The sequence below is a fragment of the Microcaecilia unicolor genome, chromosome 7 (genome assembly GCF_901765095.1).
Source record: "Microcaecilia unicolor chromosome 7, aMicUni1.1, whole genome shotgun sequence".
NCBI classification, from domain to species: Eukaryota; Metazoa; Chordata; class Amphibia; order Gymnophiona; family Siphonopidae; genus Microcaecilia; species Microcaecilia unicolor.
Genome location: NC_044037.1, coordinates 83476320 through 83498542, shown reverse-complemented (window position 1 = coordinate 83498542; position 22223 = coordinate 83476320). Strand labels below are relative to the sequence as shown.

Below are 22223 nucleotides of genomic sequence, written 5' to 3'. Positions count from 1 at the left end.
CCTTACGGTACTATGCAAGCCACATTGAGCCTGCAAATAGGTGGAGAAATGTGGAATACAAATGTAACAAAATAAATAAATATATTTAAGACCTTTTGGCTTTTTTGATTAACTGTTGTATTATGTCTATACTCAGATTCCTTGAGATACCGGTGTTTTACAAATGCTTGATAAAATGAAATTATTGCTGCTCAAGCAATAATAGATACTGGATAAATGATGAAGCCTTTGAAAGGTATACACTGTTATTGTAGAAACTCTGTTGATGATTTGAATATGTAAATATTAACATTTGCATATCAAATAAACATAGAAAGCTGGGATTTATACATGCAAATTGTGAATATTTACTTTATTATTTGGATTTTGCTCATACCTTTTTCAGTAGCAGCTTAAGGTAAGTTACATTCAGGTACACTGGTTATTTCCCCGTCCCTGAATGGCACATACCTGAGAAAGTGAGTTGCCCAAGATCACAAGGTGCAGCAATGGGAATTGAACCTGGTACCTCTGTATGTCAAGACTAGTGCTCTAACCACTAGACCACTCCTCTGGAAGTGCATAGTGGTGGGGATTGGGCATGGTTAGGATGGGATTAGGACATGTGTACTCCCCATTTCATAAGGGAATGTGCGTCTATGCTCACTGTTCTGAATATCGGTAGTTACAGTTGCTGCTGGAGTGGTAGCAATAGCTATGCATTGATTTTGGGCTTTAGAAAGCTCCATACTGACACTGACATATAAGCACACGTTTTAAAGTCACAGACTACTGATGTAGGCAACATACACCAAACACGGCCATGGCATGTAAGTATAATGTTATTTCAATAAATTGTGATGGCATTGAATTGTTATTGAAATGGACATGAGGGAAGCCACTGCTTGACCTGGGATTGGTGGCATGGAATATTGCTTCTAATTGGGTTTCTGCCACGTACTTGTGATCTGGATTGGCCACTGTTAGAAGCAGGATACTGGGCTAGATGGACCGTTGGTCTGACCCAGCATGGCTATTCTTATGTTGTTAACTCCTAGGTCACTTTTCATCTTCATTTGATGGTTACCGCTGTCCTTTTGTTGAAATTCCACCAAACAAATAAATGCAGACGCATATGTATGTTGCCATGTTGCCTTCATTGATATTTGTAAAATGTATGCCTCACAGAGCCAGACCATTCTTATACATTACTGCATATATTTTAGAGAAGGCTCTATGTTGGCAGATCCTGTTCTAAAATAATAGTGGAAATTGACACATCCTAACCTAGATGTCTCAGTTCCTATTTTTATGCTCTATCTAAAATGGGGCTTATAATGTATACAGACTCATAAAAATTGTTGCACTGGCCATCCACATAGGACAGAGCTAGAAGGTTCTGCAGAGGCAACATTCATAGGCCCCAAAATGAAAGATCAAAGGATAGTGATCTTCAGTACCTCACTTGCAGTTGGTTGAGGGCTTTATGATTGAGATGAGTCTTATTATTATTCTTTATGCTGGTGCAATTCGTGTGACTTTGGTTTAAGGACATCAATTTATCCAATATGGTTGCTTCATTATATATTTTTGCAAAATAGTTGGCTCCACAACTTGTATACATAAGTGGTAGTTATAATTTCATGAATTGTTACACTTTATAGCACTTGGGGAGAACACAGATGATGTTAATGAAACTGTTGTGATCAGGTGCTCTTGGCGGTGATTTCATAAATCTTAATTCCTAGAACTACTGGGATGATTTTTCTAAACTCAATGTGATCTCCCTTCATATATAATTAATTACACATACAGCACTTTGTGGGGTCTACTTTATTAGTTGAGGTGGCTGTTTTTGCTATAGTCTTTGCTTGCTTTCCTCTTAAGGGGTTTATACACTTTTGAACTGAGTAGTTAATATGGCACCATGCTATTAGCATGCATTAAAACAACAATAAACCACATCTAAGTAAACAGGCTTCAGGGTGAATTCAGTGTTTTGCTGTTGGTCAAAAGTAGAATGAGTTGCACGGCAGCTTTTCCATTGGTACAAGTCAAGTCATTGCTTTCCCCAACAACAGCTGACAATACTTGCAGAGGGAATAATGGAGCATAAACATGTTTTGCTTTTGTAAACAGATAAGCTCATTTCTAGCCTAGTCTAATTCTAAATTTCGCAAAATACAATTCCACCACTTGTAATTAGTGCCCTCTGAACTTTATAAATTACCAGCAGAGATCAGTGACTTAGGCATATGTAATAGTACTTTTTTATGATTGCCCTTGAATAGATAGCCCTATATCAGGCTGATTTCGCTCCCCCTGTCCCACAGAGATCACGTTGCAGGAGGAGGAGAAAGTGAACCGCTGTATAACAGGTCACTTCCTCCTCCACTGCTGGCTTACACACCACTGTTTAGGTGAACTGTGGGGCTGTAGGGAGTCCCATGTGGTTCACCTAAACAGTCAGGTCTAAGCCTGCAGAGGAGGAGGAAGTGACTTGATATGCAACAATTCACATCCTCCTCCTCCTGCCATCTCTGGGGGGGGGGGAGGGGTGAAAGAGACCCAGTGCTGGCACTTTGCAGAATTCTGGGGGGGGGGGGGGGGGGGAGGGGAATTCTGCATAAATTCTGCACTGTGCAGTTGTGCAGAATTCCCCCAGGAGTATATAGAATCCGTGGGTTAACATAACAAATAGTACAAGAAGCAATGTGAAATCAGAGATCAAGTGTTTATTTCAGTAGGATTTAGCACAGCAGAGCCCCAGATTATTCGTATTCAAATTTAAATCACTATTTGGCCAAATATGAATAATGTATTTGGTGCACTATGCAGGGCTGAAGCAAATCAAATATGAATATTCAGTACAGCCCTGACACAGTAAAATGATTACTTTCCCCAGAAAATCGGTGCTATTTGGATAGTGGTAACCCTCCCCGCTCTGCCAGGATATTCAGGGCTGCTCATTATCTGGATAGCTGCACTGAACATCCATGTACAATTTAAACTCTATGGCTGATATAGAAAACAAAGCTGTCTGTGTAGTTTAAATATTCACCTAGAGGATTTTTGATGAGGATGACATACATGCCACAAAGTACTCTAAAAAAAAAAAAGGCTGGGCATTCAAGCTTCTAATTATTTACTTTCAGTGAGTTCTTTTTTGCAAGCTGCTGTAGCATAGTGAAAAAATCCTGAAGCTAAGTTTTATAAAGTATAATTACTTATCACCTGGCACAGACTGTGTTTCACCATATTCAGTGGATGTCTCAAGGGACAACTTGAACTGCAAATGCCATTTAAGCCTCAAACCAGGAGAAAACTTTGCTTTGAACACAGCGGTCTCCGAAAACAATTCTACTTTATTGTATCTCTGATAATTTAACGTTCACATGAATCTTCTGATAAGTGACTCTGTAAAATTACCATCATTATTTCTAATCGGTAAAACAAAATTTTTATAACCTTACACATGCTTCAAAGGCAGAAAATTATACAACCAGATCCAGAGGTGCCAAGTTACCCATTCCAGGAGGAAGACGTTTTGGCCAGTCCTAGATTTCTGCCAACCTCATCCTGGTGCATTATGGGTCCTGCAGCACTGATTTTAATGGGTAGAATCATGGACAACAAATACTCCACTGCTTTGGGATGTACGTTTAAAACCAGGACTGGCCAAAAAGTCTCCTTCCTGGAATGAGTAACATGGTAGCTCTGCAGATCACCACAATAACGGCATCGATCTTCATTCGGTTTGCTTTTTTTGTAATGCCAAAGTACTTCTTCTTTACCTTTGCTTAAATATAATCTCATGTGAACATATGGTGAAGATGATAATTTGGCAATAAATTATATAGAATTTGAGTTGATCTGGTTTCACATGTGCTGAGGTCCTTTGAGGCCTTGTAAATATGTCCGTGTTAGGCAATATAATCTATATTATCCGTTTGAAAAATGATTTTACCAAAACTGGTATTCTTAAATGTTTGTCTTATGCAATGACTTTAAAAAGAAGCAGTCCAGAAGATGAGTGTAATATAGAAATGTTGCATTGTCTGAAACCCACAAATAGTCAACACATAACAATTCTGCTCCCATTCTTCAGCATGGCAACTTTATTTTTATTAGATTGGCAGACAGATTGAGAATTCGTTCTACAAGGGAATATACATTTAGAATGACAAGCATTATAGGATCTTGGAGTCAGACAGAGGTGGTAAACAATGGCATGGGGTGTTCATAGTATATGTGGAGAGAGCCACAGTTAAAATTCAATAATAGCATGTAATGGCCAGTCTTAGGGTAAATGCATATCAAGTTCCAAAGTGACCTGCGCTTTGTGACCCATGGCTGATGATTGCTACTGTGATGCTGATCTACACAGAAAGAACTTAAAAGTGGGGGAAACCTACCAGACAGCCGCTTGTGAATGATTCTACCATCAGTGACTCAGCAGGGACAGGTTTGGAACTAATTGGAGGTATGAAGGGCCACAAGAACACTCATAAGAACATAAGAAGAGCCAGACTGGATCAGACCAATGGTCCATCTAGCCCAGTATCCTGCTTCCATCACAAGTGCCTGGCAGAAACCCAATTAGTAGCACCATTCCATGCTACCAATCCCAGGGCAAGCAGTGGGATTGGTAGCATGTTTGGGATTGTCCATCTCAGTAACAGACTATGGACTTTTCTTCAAACAACATTCAAAAATTGTCTCTATCATCTACGACAGCTACAAAATATCTCTCAATGTATTGAAAAGACAAGTCTAATCACAGTGGTCCATGGCATAATAGCATTGTAATGCCCTGTACACTGGCCAAACCAAAAAGAGTTTGTATCAGCTCCAACTAATTCAGAATGCTACAGCACGACTGATAGAAGGCTGCAAGTGGTGTGACCACATCACACCCTTCCTGCAAAAGCTACATTAGCTACCAGCACCTTACAGGGCTAAATTTCAAACTCTGTGTTTGATTTTTCAAGGTCTTCAGACAAAATAGGCCAGAGCACTTAAAGAATAAGTTAGCCCTATACACACCTTTAAGACATCTAAGGTCCTTTCAAGGATCATCATTATCTGTACCCTCGTCAAAAGAAATTGTATAATGTGATACCCACCAGCGAGCCTTCGCAGGAGTAGCCCCCATGATCTGGAATTTACTCCCAGAGGGGCTATGTATAACTCAACAGTACCTCTACTTCAGGAAACAGGTGAAAGCCTGGCTGTTCTCCCAAGCCTTTAATACATAGGGTGACTGACTATACACTCATTCTGCACTTGGACTAAGCTTGCTACACACACTGTAAGATAGATCAGTTCCTTATCTCCTGCTTAACTATACAATGAACTTGCTCAAATTGTTCTTTGTGTATTACTTCTCTAAAAAGCTCAATAAATATGCAGATACTATATATATATTTTTTTCTCTTTACCTACAATGCACCTATTACATAAACCATTCTACCTGAAGTAAAACAACTGTAAACCCACAAGAGTGGGAGATCAAGGTTCTTAAGAATGGGCTACTATGCCATGTTGAATAATTATATTATTAGGTATCAATTTTACTGTTTTCGAGTTTACCTCATTTATTGTATTTATGTTTATTCTTGGTTATTTTACTATTGTTATGCTGTTAAAATTATAAGTTTTATATTAAACTGTTCCTCTTGTACACCACCTTGCGATTAATAAATCCCAATAAATAAATACATTTTGCTTTGATTTTAAAAGTAGGCATGCACGAATAGCCTTCCAATCCAACCACAGAGACATAGATAATATTTTATTGATAAATATTCGTGAGTATGCAAATAGAGTCTACTTGCATTCTCATGGATATTCATCAATAAAACTTTTATCTACACGATCAACGTCTCTGTGGTTGGATTGGAATTCTATTCGTTCATCCCTACTGTTTCTTGTTTGGACTTTATACATAGGGTTGCTTTTCCTTTTTGCTGCATGCTTTGATTTTAAAGTCAGGCACAACATCCTAGCCCAAGTAATGTTACCCTAAATGAGCCTGAATATGTTAGAGCTTGAACCCGAAGCAGGTCAGATCTGGATATTATTTGTATAACACTGAGGGAAATTTTATAACAGGGCTCCTAAAAAATATTGAGAAAATGCATTTATTTTTAGTTTCTTTTATAAAAACAAATCTGATGCACTAATGTGGTATAGACAAATTATTTTGGTGAAAGAAACAAATATAACCAATCAAATCAAGCCTTCAGCGTAACAGATTTTTAAATGTAAATCAAACCATCAGAAGGTGGACATCTATCAACATAATTGGAAAATACATGTGACTTTGATGTCCATTTTGGACGTTATGAGCTGGATGTCTCTATTCTGACTTGGATGTCCTTTCAGAAATGCTCCTCAGTCCAAAACTCTGCTGCACGACTCATTTTCCACCAAAATCGCTATGCTCACATTAGCCCTCTCCTCAAATCACTTCACTGGCTCCCTATCCGTTTCTGTATTCAATTCAAACTTCTCTTACTGACCTATAAGTGTATTCACGCTGCTGCTCCCCAGTACCTCTCCACTCTTGTCTCTCCCTACACCCCCCCCCCCTTGGGCACTCTGTTCTGTTGACAAATATCTCTTGTTTGTCCCCTTCTCCTCTACTGCTAATTCCAGACTCTTTTCCTTCTATCTCTTGGCACCACACGCCTGGAATAGACTTCACGAGCATGTACATCTAGCCCCATCTTTGGCCGTTTTCAAGTCCAAGCTAAAAGCCCACATCTTTGATGCTGCTTTTGAGTCCTAACCACTGCTCACTTGCCTGTACTTTTTATCCCCACCTCTTTAATTCTCCTTACCTCTTAGTTGTTCTGTCTGTTACCTGTCTTATTTAGATTGTAAGCTCTTTGAGCAGGGACTGTCTTTATGTGTATGGTGTACAGCGCTGCGTTTGCCTTGTAGTGCTATAGAAGTGATTAGTAGTAGTAGTAGTAGTACTAAGCACCAATCAAATTACACCAGATAGTGTTTCATCCAAAAACCTTTGGCATAACAATATTTAGTAAGGATGGGTTGCCATTTCCAATCATATAGGAAATGTCAATGACATATCCATGTTGTTACATGTCATTAACAAATAAAAACAGCAGAAAAATGCATTTTCCCCCAAACTCTATAAATTTATTTATTTATTTGTTACATTTGTATCCCACACTTTCCCACCTATTTGCAGGCTCAATGTGGCTTACATAGTGCCGGAGATGTGATTGCAGACTCTGGTGTAAACAAATATAGAGTGATGTTGAGATAGGATAAGGTTCATGTGGCATAGCCACATAGGGGCATCGTGCACGGAAGAATTGTGTTGTGTCCATGATGTATTTTGTTATTATTGTGTCCGTACTGTATTTTGGTTTTGTTGTGTTGCAGCGGTCAGGCTTTTATGTTGGGTTGGTAGGGTATGCCTTTTTGAACAAATACGTTTTTAGTGTTCTCCGGAAGTGTAGGTGGTCATACATAGTTTTTAAGGTTTTTAGAAGTGCGTTCTACAATGGTGCCTTAAGTTGTGCACGCTAATTTGGCCGCATGGCCAAATAGCATGCACAACGTAATTGATTAACAAGCTAAATCAGTACTGATAATTGGTACTTAACAACCAATTAACTTTTGGCTTTAATTAGAATCTACACATACAGCTTTCTAGGCATATTCTGTAACATGGTGCATGTAAATTCTGATGCATGCAGCTGAAATGGGGGCATGACCATGGGTGTGGAATGGACAGGTCGTGGGCATTTAAAAAAACTATGTGCACTATTATGGACTATACCTAATCTGTGCCTAAGTTAGGCATAGGTATTTAGTCCTGGTTTTAGTTGGCCTAAATAGGTGCGGCTAAATTTTAGTTGCAAGAATGACAGAAGCATATTCTATAAAGTATGCCTAACTTTAAGCATAGTTTATAGAATCATGCTAAGTGCATGGCTTTTCGGCACTGATTTTTAAGACACCATTGATAGAATTTGGTCCTTTGTGGGTTTTCATTTACCAATAATAGTGCACATAAAGAAAACAAAAACAAAACCCCTCAACCCCCCAAAATAAACAAACTCCAAAATGAAATTCCCATAAGTGATATGTGAAATGACATGAAAGGTCTAGTATGCATTGTATAATGACCATGTTGAAATTCATGCCTGAGCCGATAGCAGATATAGACAATATATTATCCCATCAATTCATGCCTGTTCATGTAGTATTTGATTGCAAGTCTATGAGTAAGTTATCCATTATTTTCTTTTCTTGTTTTTCTTTTTTAAGTTTCCATAGGACAGAGGTAGGCAATTCCAGGCCCGAGAGCTGCAGGCAGGTCAGGTTTTCAGGATATCCACAATGAATATGCAGGAGATAGATTTGCATACCAAGGCGGCAGTGCTTGCAAATCTATCTCCTGCATATTCATTGTGGATATCCTGAAAACCTGACCTGCCTGCAGCTCTCGAGGACCAGAGTTGCCTACCCCTGCCATAGGACATTGCAATTATTTGTAAAGGAATTAGATTAAAGTAGGTGTAGCACTATGAAAGATTATTTCATATCTAGGAGGTGGCTGGCCTAATACAAATGCTGGAGTGGAGGAGTTGTCTAATGAATGGTGCACACTCACAGTAACTATTGTAGCCAATAGTGTTACTTAAAGGAAAAATTAAAGGGATGCTTCTACACATGCAATCAACCACTTTGGTGGTTGGATGTCTGTCTATAACTCGGTGGTTCCCAAACCTGGTCATGAAGGCACCCCAGCCAGTCAGGTTTTAGTATATACACAATGTATAATCAAGAGATAGATTAGCATGCAGTGAAGGCAATACATGCAAATCTCTCTCATGAACACTTTGTGGATAACCTGAAAACCTGACTGACTAGGGTGTCTCCAGAACCAGGTTTGAGAACCACTGATCAGACTTAGTTGAATGAATCCTGTTAAAGTAGCAGGACACTCAGTGGTACTTCAAGACAGGGTCAATTGTATTTATACTTGACAGCTGGTTAGATCCAATTAAGCTTTGACCTGCAGCATACCAGCCTTTTAAGGACATTACTTTAGCAGATTTTATAAGTTATTATTGTGTAGCATCCTTTGCTATATTCAATATAAAGGTAGGTTTGGACTAGATGAAGAAAAGCCCTAAATCAAAGGCTGAATCTTTATTGATATGTGAAGACAGTTCATACATGATATAATGAATGAGTAGTAATAAGCTGTGTTTATTCCACAGCTGAATCCAGTGAGGATGGATCACCGATTATTGCTTCCATTGGAGGTGAATGTTATTTTATTACTTTTACTAACTGCAAACACAAAATGTTGCTACTACATGTAATCATAAAGCAGAGACAGTTTAAAGCAGTCCTTAGACATTGCATTCCAATTTTCTTTCCATTTGGCTCCTTTTCTAACTCTTGCTGTGCTCATTTTGATCTATGCTTATGAATGGTGATGGTGGGTGCCTCAATGAGAATTGGTAAGAGGATTATCTTCCCAGCCAAAATCTTTCATGTTTCTAAGCTAAGACTAGAGGATCACAATGTTCAGCCTCTAAATGGTTAAAGCAACATGTCCCAAAGGAACATGGCACGCAGTATTACATTAATAAAGCTGTAATTCATCCACTGACATTAAATCCTATGCACTTGTGTGCTTGGTGATATCATGGGAAGACATCTTTTCCTCAGGGTATATTTTGGGCAAGCTTGTCTCTGTTTAAACTTGCTGATGACTTTTCTTTTAGTCTGCTGTATCATCTACTTTTATGGTAACTTAATCAAAATTAGTAGCAGTTAAAATATTTACAAGATAATGTAACCAAGAAAACACCACAACAATAATCTGAAAAACTCAAAATAAATAATAAATTATAAACTTTAGATTTAGTGCTTATAAAACCGAGATGTAAACGGCGCTGAAGGTGTCAAACACCACATCTCATGTATTTTTTAAAATCATCGCACAAGTCAGTGGTTCCCAAGCCTGGCCTGGGGGCTTCCAAGCCAGTCAGGTTTTCACAATATCCACAAAGAATATTCATGAGAGAGATTTAAATATACTGCCTCCATAGGTTTGGGAACCACTGGCACAAGGTTTGTTTGTTTTTTTTAATGTATAAAAAGTGTCCAAAGTGAAAATCTCAAAAACCATAATCACAAAACACAAAATAAAAAAAAAAAATCAAAAACCAAGCACAAAGTTAACATTCCAAAGTCTATAATCAAAAACATGGATATATCCACAATACTTATCTTAGGGCCTTGTTTATTAAGCCGCACTAAAAATTAGCACGTACTAATTTTTAGTGCACCCTAAAAAGTTAGTGCACCTACAGCATGGCCTAGTAAATAGAGCCCTTAATATGTATCCTAGACATTTGCTGGGAAATATGTCAATAATATTATGATCCAGGTCCCTGACATGAGCCATATTTCTCAAAAGCTGCTTCCAGGAGACCCTCCACTACTGTCCAAAAGGAGTTCAGATACCTGTATATAAGTCTTGTGAACATTATGATATGACTCCATGTTAAGTTGTGGTTGTGTCTTTAATGTTTTTGGAAAATGGATAGCAGTCTGCTGGAATTATACAGACATCTGAAATCCTTTTGGACAAATGTGAAGCAGCTTTTGTGAAACATGGCCCATGTCAGGGACCTGGGATGATATCCATGTTTTTGATTATGCACTTTGAAATGATAACTTTGCGCTTGTAAGCTGTATGGTGTTGTGAACTGTATGGGTTTTGAGATTTTCACTTTGGATACTTTATACATAAATCAGCTTATTTTCGAAAGAGATCGCCGGCCATCTTCCGACACAAATCGGGAGATGGCCGGCCATCTCCTGAAGCCGGCCAAATCGATATAATTGAAAGCCGATTTTGGCCGGCTCCAACAGCTTTCCGTCACCGGGATGGCCCGGGGGCATGTCGGAAGGGTAGCGAAGGCGGGACAGGGGCGTGCCGGGGCGTGCTTAAGAGATGGGTGCCCTCGGCCGATAATGGAAAAAAGAAGGGTGTCCCTGGCAAGAATTTGGTCCACTTTATTTGGTCCCTTTTTTTTTCAGGTCCAAGTCCCAAAACAGTGCCCAAACTGACCAGATGACCACTGGAGGGAATCGGGGATCACCTCCCCTGACTCCCCCAGTGGTCACTAACCCTCTCCCACTCTCAAAAAAACAGCTTTAAAACCTTTTTCTGCCATCCTCTATGCGAGCCTCAAATGTCATACTGAGGTCCATCGCAGCAGTATACAGGTCCCTGGAGCAGTTTTAGTGGGTGCAGTGGACTTCAGGCAGGCGGTCCCAGGCCCATTCCCCCCTACCTGTTACACTGTGGTGTAAAATGGGAGCCCTTCAAAACCTACCCGAAACCCACTGTACCCACATGTAGGTGCCCCCCTTCACCCCTTAGGGCTATGGTAGTGGTGTATAGTTGTGGGGAGTGGGTTGGTTTTTTGGGAGGGGGTTGGGGGGCTCAGCACCCAAAGTAAGGGAGCTATGCACCTGGGAGCTATTTTTATTTATTTTTTTAATTTTTAGAAGTGCCCCCTAGGGTGCCCGGTTGGTGTCCTGGCATGTCAGGGGGACCAGTGCACTACAAATGCTGGCTCCTCCCATGACCAAATGCCTTGGATTTGGCCGGGTTTGAGATCGCCGGCCTCGGTTTCCATTATCGGCGAAAACCAATGCCGGCCATCTCAAACCCAGCCATCTCTGACATTTGGCCGGCTCCAACCGTATTATCGAAAACGAAAGATGGACGCCCATCTCGTTCAAAAATACAGTCGGCCCTGCCCCTTCGTGGTGCCGTCCTCGGAGATGGGCTCCCTTAGAAATGCCCCTCAAAGTGTCCAAATTTTATTAGCACAAAATCTGAAGTTTATAATTTATAATTTATTTTTTATATCATATATTTCCTCCAGTTTATATATTCTCTATTGCTCATGTTTTTATGGGTTAAAATCTTTAAGGCACATGGATGATATCATTGTGTCATTATCACAGGTCCCATATATAAAATGCTTCAAGGCTAGTTTTATTTTCTCTGCTGCATGTGGGAGGACAGATTCACTTCTTACATCTGTCCTTCGGCCATTAATTAACTTGCTTCCATCACTGCTTTCCTAGAATACTTTGTGGATTTCTGGCATTACATTAATATCTCCTTCAATTTATTCAAATATTGGAGTGGTGATTGTGTGCCCAAGAAGGATGAATTCAAAATATGAGTTCTGTAAGATGCCCTTTTTGTTAAAGAGATTTGCAGATGTCATATGATAGAATAAGTCATCATAAACCTTATTTTGTTAAAATGATTGCATTATGATGTCTCCCTGCATATGGCTTAAATACTGGGAAAAATACTATAATGACCTACAGTGTATTTATGGCTAAGGGATCTCCAGGGTATAGGCTCTTCTCTAAATTTACAAATGCAATGTTGAAATGGAAGGGCCAGGTAATGTTGTAAAAGCAGTTAGCACAGCAGTGTTAAAAAAATGTTTGGACAAGTTCCTGGAAGAAAAGTACATAAACTATTATTAGGGTGGACTTGGGGAAAGCCACTCATTATTACTCGAATAAGCAATGTGGAATTTATGACTCTTTGTGGATCCTGCCAGATACTTGAGACCAGGATTGGCCATAGTAGAAAACAGGATACTGGGCTTGATGGACTTTCAGTCTGGCCCAGTATGACCATGTTCATTTAATCAAAGGACTTTTTCTAATGCAATTGGCTCCTGAAGGTGCAATCATAAGGTAGAGGATGGAAAACAAGATCCTTAGTTGTGTAATTCATTAATATGGACCCTATGAAAAGTAACCAGGATATCCATCAACATGTTTATCAAGCACTATAGTACAGAACCTAGCCAGGCCAGAACACTGTAAAGGGACAATTTTACTGTACAAAAGCTGCATGTCAAAATGGAGACCTTTAAAAACAAATCAGTTTGCAAACACATATTTGTACTGAATGAAACTGATTTCAATCTAAGATATTCTTGCTAGCTAAAAATATAACTGAATATATGTTTAAGAATAAAGCTTGTCCAAATTCATAACAGTTTAAGATTAATTTGTTTATGTTAAACTTTTTTATCCTCAAAATCCCACTCACTGGTCAAAATATTCTCCTCCAAGACTTTGTAATTGTAATTATAAATACTATGTAAGCCGCCACTGAGCCTGCAATGTGTGGGAAAGTGCAGGGTACAAATGTAATAAATAATAATAATAATAATAATTGTTTAGCAAAGTGTCCTAGAATGAGGGAAGGAGAGTGAGAGAGATAGATGAAAAGAGAGAGAGAGAGAGAGAGAGAGAGAGGGATAGGGCTAGGGATGAGGGAAAGAGAAGGTGAGGAAAAGATTAACTAATGACTCTGGAAAAATAACTGAATAGCAAAGCAAATTACGAGGGCATGCAGGTAGTTTAAGGAACAAATATTTGATATGAATCCTCTCCATGTCCACAAGCATATTTTTGAGAAGAATTCATTAATATTCATGTAATTTGGTTTGGAAAACAAATCATCTGTCTTTGCCTTCTGGCAGGCTTTCCCCCTAATATAACAGTTGCACCCAGCAGCAATGAATTTCCAAAGAGCCATACAAGAGTTAACATGAATGAGATTGTGAGGTTTCATATGATAGTAGGAAACTAGAACAAACTTTAGGATTAACAGAGTTTAATTTCAAGCAGACTGCTTAGGAGAAAGGGTGGCCATGACTCTTGCAAGAAATGCTCTGTTTTCAATGACTTGACAGTTTGTAATGTTCTTAATAATTGCTTCTTAATAGATCATAGAAACAGAAATTCCAATGCAGCACTGTTTAACCTAAGATGCTAGTTTGGAGGTTCATTCCACGATAAGCTTCTCTATATAAGACGTTATTACCAGAAATAATTAAAAGTAGATATTTCTAACTCTATATTGAATAAAGCCTACACTGGGCCAAACAATGTGGTCAGAAAAGCATGTCCTCCCCCATTCTATTGTTCAGCCTAGTAGTGATCCACCTACCATCTAAAAATAACAGCTTTGACAAGAGCAGTTAGGAAACCTCCCCATTGCTGACATTCCAATGTATTTTCCCTGTTTATGGTGAAGTTCTTTGCTCCTAAGTTCTTAGGAAAAAAAAAAACAACAACTTGGAGCAAAGCTACTGGTCATGCCGATGAGGATAGGATCCAGCAAGACCATTTTTTATATCCCAGTTCATCATGCCTGATGTCAAAAGTTGAACACTGGGCAGGATTTTGGAGCCAACATGTTTTTATGTGCTTGTTAGTTTTACTTTCCACTCTCTACATCATAGAGAAGGAAGAAAGAGAGAGAGAGAGAGAGGAAGAAGCAATCAGATGAGGAAGTCAATCTAAGGGCAATTCTATAACTGGGTGCCTGCATTTACAGGCCTTTTTGCATGCAACTGTACAGAATACTAATGGCTAGATTCTATATATATGGCACCTAAAAAATCAAAGCCGAAACCCCCTGCTTAAGCGTTTATTCTATAAGCTGTGCCTAAAGTTCGGCGTGGGTTTATAGATTAATGCTTAGCATTATGGTCACACATAATTTAGAAGTATAAGAACACTGAATATGAAGAATGGTCTGCCAAATCCTGACCATTATTGTAGAAATATAATCAGTAATACCAGATTATAGTGTGTCAACTTCATATATGAGCATTAAAATATTGCAGAGTATTCCCAGTGCATAACACTGTTATAATGGTAGCATTACCTTAGAAATGCTCCAGTGATCTCATCTGTTCCTGGCATTTGCTAGTTACCATGATTTGTTATTTTGGCTTCAGTTTATTATTGCACTGAAGTGTTCCACTCAGACCTCTCCCATGCTCAACTGCTTGCTCAGACACATATCTTGAGCTGCAAGTGCTGCTGAGAAACAACATTCTCTTTATAGTTTCCAAGTTTATTTATACTTGATATACCGTATATAGCAAACATCTATGTGGTGTACAATAGAATTAAAATAGGCCTGTAAATAGATAAAAGTAGGAACGCCAATAAAACAGTATAAGAAAAGAAAATTCAGTTCTGCTTGCTCTGATACTACAGGTTATAGACTGTCCCTCCATGTCTCTTAATTACAAAGAAAACCAGTCATTAAAGGTCCTTTCAAAGAAGTATGTTTTAAGTTCAGTCTTAAATCTTTGATAAGTAGACTGTAAGGGGGTGTTTTACTAAAGTTACCTTGAGTTATCTGTAGCAGGGCCCTTAGGAATAAAATGGGCCCTGCTGCAGATAACTCAAGCTAAGCTTTAGCAAAAGACCCCCTAAATGTGACTATTTTGGACAAGTTGTTCCAAAGTGCTGGATCCACCATGCTAACTGTAGTCATGAATGTCAGTTAAATGAATGTAGTAGAACTCAGGGGAGGGTTACTTCACTTATACTGACACCTAATAGGCTGACCAATATCATTTTGAAAGTTGTCCTGCATTGCTCTGAGTCACATGAGGCCATTCTAGTACTTGGTCTACATGTGAGTGACACGAAGATCAAAACTACTGGAAACAGTACTGTGCATAGCCTTAAGACTAGAACCATCAGGCATCTGCTAGACACTATCAAACATTTTTGTAGCTACATACATTTTTGGGGAGACTTGAGAATATCACATAGAGTTCAGGTGTTGAAAATGTTGACATCGCCAGAAACATAATAGTGACTTGAAGATATATAAAGGTTCACAGTTGACTCCTGATGCAAGTGTAAAGAGAAGGGAGCCAAGACTGACTGTCCTTGCTCTACTTACTGTGTTTTTTTTCATTCCTAGACACGATCTGAAATGGATAAGTATCTTCTCAGTCAGATCCCCCCAGTGCCGATGATGACAGACAAAAAATATAGAAGAGAGAGTGCCTCAGTGGTAGATGAATTTTTTGAGTCAGAGAAGCCACCTTCTGCCCCTACAGTGTGAATATCAACGTGATACTACCAGATACCACACATCTACGTACAGGACTTTATCGGCCAGCAAAGCAGTCACGCTCTACCCACAGATCAAAACAGAACCTGGCACCAGCTTTTCTCAATCATGTTCATCCTCCCTGATGCAAACCTTGCCAGATTCACAAGTGTGTTCAGCATGCCCTCAGTCTGTGGCAGTCAACAATATCTTTATTAAGCAGGAGATGCCCAGTGAGGGTGCCACTGTCTGGCACCAGGCCCACACCAATCTCAGCTTTATGAGTTGCCAATCAGTAATGATGCCATCAGCATGGCACAGTCCACTGGCAGCACTACAGTCATTAATACACTCAGTGGCACTACTATGACAGCAGGAAGTACTGGATCCAGCTCCCTCCTCCGACAACCCAGATCCGTTCAGGTGAAGCAGTTTCAGAACGTTGCCCAAGGACAAGGAAACTTCAACATTTCAGGGCAGTTTTACCCTGTCCCCGGGGTTACTTTGCCCCCCTTCACCTCCAAACTCACAGCCTGGCAGCCCAGAAAATCAGCCTGAGTTGATCAATACCATCTCACCCCCACCATCCTATGAAGCTACTTTTGGACTGAAGCTGATGCCATCAGCTCAGATTCATAATCTTTCCAATGCTCTAGGCACCCTATCTCAAGGGCAACTCATCATGCCAGGATCAAAATTCAACAGAAGGAACAATCCGGAACTGGAAAAAAGAAGAATCCATCACTGTGATTACCCAGGTACTCTACAGCAATAGGTTCAACATCCTGCTGGGTGTACAGCTTTTTAGTCTGGGCCTTATTGATGGAACTTTGAGGTAATATAAACTCATGCAGATAGGGGCTTCTTTACTATGACGGGTAACCTATTTGGACTACACTTTCAGGTCAGCACTCTGCTCTTGATTTAGAAGAAGAGGGTTTAAAATTTGATTATAGAGACCCCAGTTCTTTACTACCTCTTAGATTTCTTATGGAGAGTTTGGGGTGGACAACGGACATGTACTAGCACATAATAACAGTCTTTCTTCTGAAATTTCCTTCTAGGATGCACAAAAGTTTACACCAAGAGTTCCCACTTGAAGGCACATCAGAGAACCCACACAGGTATGTGCTACTCTTGTTTATAAATTATTCGCTACTCGGTTAATGAGCCGGGGGAACTTTCTAGCAGCCTTAATGCATTGGTGTCCTAGGAGTCTGCAAGCACTGATATGTTGTGTTATTGTATATCATAATGAGATCGGCTAGTGACTAATGTGTGTTTTATCCCTGAACGACTAAAAGATCAAAAGTTGTTATCAATAATATCAGCTGTAGTAAGGTAATGGGGAATAAGCATTAACAGGTTTTTCAGCATAACACTAGCACTTCATTCTGTGACTGGAATTATTGTCATTAAACAAAGTGGAAACCATGGTTTTGTTCTAGATATGTCCTTTCTAAAGGACCAATGGACTAGAATGCACCAGGGGTAACACAGTATTAATGTACATTAAATATGCATGAACGGGAGCTAACACTGCATTAGCATTAACACACTTTTCAGTAGTTCACTGTTAACGTGGACTTTCATCATACAAATGAAATAATCTATGTTGCATGTAAATGAATGCAAAGCTCATTAATACTCACAAATTGGGTTAAGGAACAAAATTTTAATGAACTTGCTGGTAACACAAAAACTTAAATACACCTTTCAAAAGCGCAGTTAGATTTTTGCATTATCTTCTGGAGCCTACAGCAAGGATTACCATAAGCTGTGATGTTTCTTTCCCCACCAGACAATAAGGTAAGACCCCTCCCCAGTATCTGAACCTCCCAACTTCTTTGCTCAGTCCCCTTCCAGACTGAGACCTGGCTGTTTACCCCATTAACTGCAGTATAGATGCTCACTGGAGCAGGAGTCCACTCTTACCCCACTGGCTGCACCATGCAGAATGGCACCTGCTGATCTTACCTATTTTTCTGCATCTGGTGGTGAGGGGGAACTTCAGTCCAGAGAACATTATTTCTCTGTCAGACAAGGAGAGAGAGCCACTGTGCCCACAGTGGGGGCTAACACAGTACTATAATCTCCTGCAAAATAATTTGGGGCCCTATTACTAAGCTATGCCAAAAAGTGGCCTATGCTATGATTTGCACATGGGTTTCTCGCGTGCTGATGCCATTTTAAGTGCATCTGTAAAATGGCTACATTTCTTATTTCCCCCATTAATGATCATACTCTAATTTCCCAATTAGCGTGTGGCCTTTAGTGCATGAGCACTTACTGACACCTATTTTCTAGGCGGGAAGGGCTCCTGTGCTAACCACACACAGATAGCAAAACTACCATGGGACGCCTTATCGCGGACTGGAATAGTGATTTTTAACCTGCAGTAAGCATGCATTAGTGCTTACCACAGCTTAGTAAAATGGCCCCTTTATTTGAGGACATGTCTCATCAAAAAGCCAAAGCAAGTAACAAAATAAAAAACTAAATACCAAAATAAAAAAATAATAACAAGTTACCTTGTTAAAAAATATTTAAAAATATAATTTGAAAACAAAAAAATTACAGCAGGTAACCCTTACTTTACGATCCCCCTCAACACAAAAGTAAGAGTCGCAATATTTTTATAATACCATAAAAGTTTTGAAAATACCATGCCTTGAAGTATTTTTTAAAACAGGATTAACACTGAATTTGTTTCAAATTAGTAGGAATATCATAACCGGATTTAACTGCCATTATTGTATCAATTGTGATGTTTTACGAGAAACAATGCACATTAATAGCTGGTTTTAGCTCAGCTTGCATTCTTTTTGTATGAAATCAGTGTATAAAATTAAAATATCTTTATATGACTTCTATAAAAATGAAGGAGTTCTCTGACCTTCTGAAATCTTTGATAGTCATACTTATCTGGCTCCCACTGATTCTCTTGTAGAGCACTTTATGCCAGTAATGATCTGTCCAAGCGAAAGTTATTATGTGCTTGGAATTTCTTTCTTTTCTAAACAAAAAACATTGCAAATGATGTAAATATAGGAATGCTTTTTAACAACTGATTTTGATCTTATCTTCTCAACCTGTTTAACTATGTTCCTGCGTCACTGGGGTTTTCTTTATTCACTTTAAAAGGTATAAAAGCATAAATGGGAAATAAGATACAAGTACAAACACAGGTGTATGTGGCTCAGAATATTCTATTCTCTATAGGTATGCTTTTTCTCTATTGCATAGGTAGAGATGTGCAGCCAATCAATAACAAGAATGTCTTGTGCAACAAAAAAATTTAAATACCATCTATAGAACAAAATAAGTGCTGTCCCATGTTGCATCTGAAGGGCAATTCTACAAAAGGGTGATCACAATGTGCATCACCTTGCATTTGTCCACATTAAATTTCATCTACCATCTGGATGCCCAGTCTTCCAATTTCCTGAGGTCTTCCTGCAAAACTTCACAGGCCGCAAGTGTTTTAACAAATTTAATCACCTCACTCGTTGTTCCGATTTCCATATCATTTGTAAATATGTTAAAGAGCACCGGTCCCAGTACAAATCCCTGTGGCACTCCACTGTTCACTCTCCTCCATTGAGAGAAATGACCATTTAATCCTACCCTCTGTTTTCTGTCCAATAACCAGTTCCTAATCCACACCAGAACCTTGCCTCCTATTCCATGACTCTTTAATTTTCTCAGCAGTCTCTCACGAGGAACTTTTATCAAAGACTTTCTAAAAATCTAGATACACTACATCAACCGGCTCAGCTTTAGCACACGTTTATTCATGCCTTCCAAGAATGAAGCAAATTGGTGAGGCAAGACTTCCCTTGGCTGAACCCATGCTGACCCTGTCCCATTAAACCATGTCTATCTATGTGTTCTATAATTTCAAGGATCTCACTTATGTGTATAATTTACAGAATACTGTCAGATATGTGCATCCCTGCTGCATTTACATGACCACAGTTACTTCAGGTCTTGGGTAAGATGCACTGATGCCAGGTTATGCTAGTAATCTATAATTCAATCTAGGTGCCCAGATACTGTTATAAAATAGGCCCTATAGACTAGGCTTTCACCATGTGGCATCAGGACACCTAAATGATGACACTCACTTCTAGAATTGTGCCCTAAATGCATAGATATTTTGACCAATGCTTTCATTATGCAACAGAAAGAGGGAAAATGTACTCCCTTGCTTGTTACTTGAAAATCGATTAAATGTTGCATTTTAGGATATAGTAAATATCTAACCTAGAATGTTGCTGTAGTTCTTTTAAGTTTGTCTTGTTTATTTTTTCATATGAATCAAGAGCCCTATTTACATAAGTGCATTAATTGCCAAAATTCATACATAGTAACTGCAAAACCTCTGCGTTAACTATCTGTTGGAGGACTGTCAAGAGAAGTATTAAGACCTTCATTTCCAGTAACAGACTGGGTGCTGGCTTTGTTGTTTGTTCTTTTAGAGGTAATAAGAGTTTTGAAAATATGAGAAGAATGTGCAATATTGATGAGCAATAGTACTAGATGAATGTGTTGTGTTTTAGAAAATTGTATTAGAGATTTAAAAGGTGCAATAAGATTTTGTATATGTTATAGTTGCTAAGGAATAGTGCTTATGAAAACTTGAGAAAAATGCACTTTGTAGAAACATAATTTTCCAAGTACTTATCTTTGAAACTGCTATTCCAAGCTGCTCCTGAAACAATTAGCACTGGACGTGGACAGGTTTTGGTTTCTTCCTCAGGGTAGCAGTCCAAAATATGTCATAGTGATTCTTTTTACACATTGGCCAAGAAAAATACTAGAAAACTATGTTTCTACAAAGTACAGTTTATTTCAAGATTTTCATAAGAAGATTTGTTCACATAAAAATCAGAACCAGTGAGAAAAGACTACTCTAGCATTAAGAGACATATGCTGTGCTTTGGGTATGCCATTATTCTGAGGATCCCTAAAAAAACACAAGACTACCTCTACTTCAGGAAGCAGGTGAAAGCTTGGCTCTTCAACCAAGCCTTTAACGGAAGAAGTAACTAACTTGTTAGTCTGACTCACACACACAAGGATTGACTCGGGCTGCACATACTGCAGTGGGACATGTTTATCCACTCCTACCCTAGCTGAGATAATATTTAATCATCTCTATGACCTCATCTGCAACTTTCTTCAAATCAATCACTTCTTCCTACTTTCATAATCATCTATATGTTACAACTTTGCCTTACCCTTCACTACCAATTATAATGTTCTAGTACATATTGAGGGGCATAATCGAACGCGAACACCCATCTCCATGGACGCCTATCTCCGAGGACGGGTATGCGAAGGGGCGGGATAGACCGTATTTTTGAAAAAGATGGGCATCCATCTTTTGTTTCGATAATACGATTTGTGCCGGGCAAATGCATCGCATTTGGGCGGATTTGAGCTGGGCGGCATCGGTTTTCAACGATAATGGAACAAAAATGAACAAATCCAAGGCATTTGGTCGTGGGAGGGGCCAGGATTCGTAGTGCACTGGTCCCCCTCACATGCCAGGACACCAACCAGGCACCCTAGGGGGCACTTGTAACAATTAAAAAAAAATTAAAATACCTCCCAAGTCCTTAGCTCCCTTACCTTGGGTGCTGAGCCCCCAAATCCCCCCCAAAACCCACTGCCCAGAACTCTGCACTTCTGGGGGACTTGTTCGTGAAAAAAAGGGTCCAGAAAAAGTGACCCAAATTCTCGCTTCTTGCACACTTCTTTTTTCCATTATTGGCCGAGCGCGCCCATCTCTCCTCGGCCGATAAACACGCCCCAGTCCTGCCTTCACCTCGCCTCCGACATGCCCCGTCAACTTTGTTCATTCTCGCGACAGACTGCAGTTGAAGGCGCCAAAAACGGCTTTCGATTATACCAATTTGGGCGCCCATGAGAGAAAGGCGCCCATCTCAATACCCAATACCCAAATACCCAAATACCCAATACCCAAAGACACAAAGAAAAACGCTAGTGAATTAACTAACTACAGACCAGTTGCATCCATACCACTAATAACCAAAATAACAGAAGGAGTGGTAACCAAACAATTCACAAGTTATCTCGACAAGTTCTCAATACTGCATGATGCCCAATCAGGATTCCGTTCGAATCACAGCACAGAGACAGTATTAACTACCCTACTGACCAAATTTAAACAACGGATTGCAACTGGCTCCAATATACTCCTCCTACAATTTGACATGTCAAGTGCCTTCGACATGGT

General features: G+C 39.4%; 1 pseudogene; it reads left to right on the top strand.

Annotated features, from left to right (window-relative positions):
- Nucleotides 1-22223, top strand: part of LOC115474645 — a 93608-nt pseudogene that overhangs the window by 42721 nt on the left and 28664 nt on the right.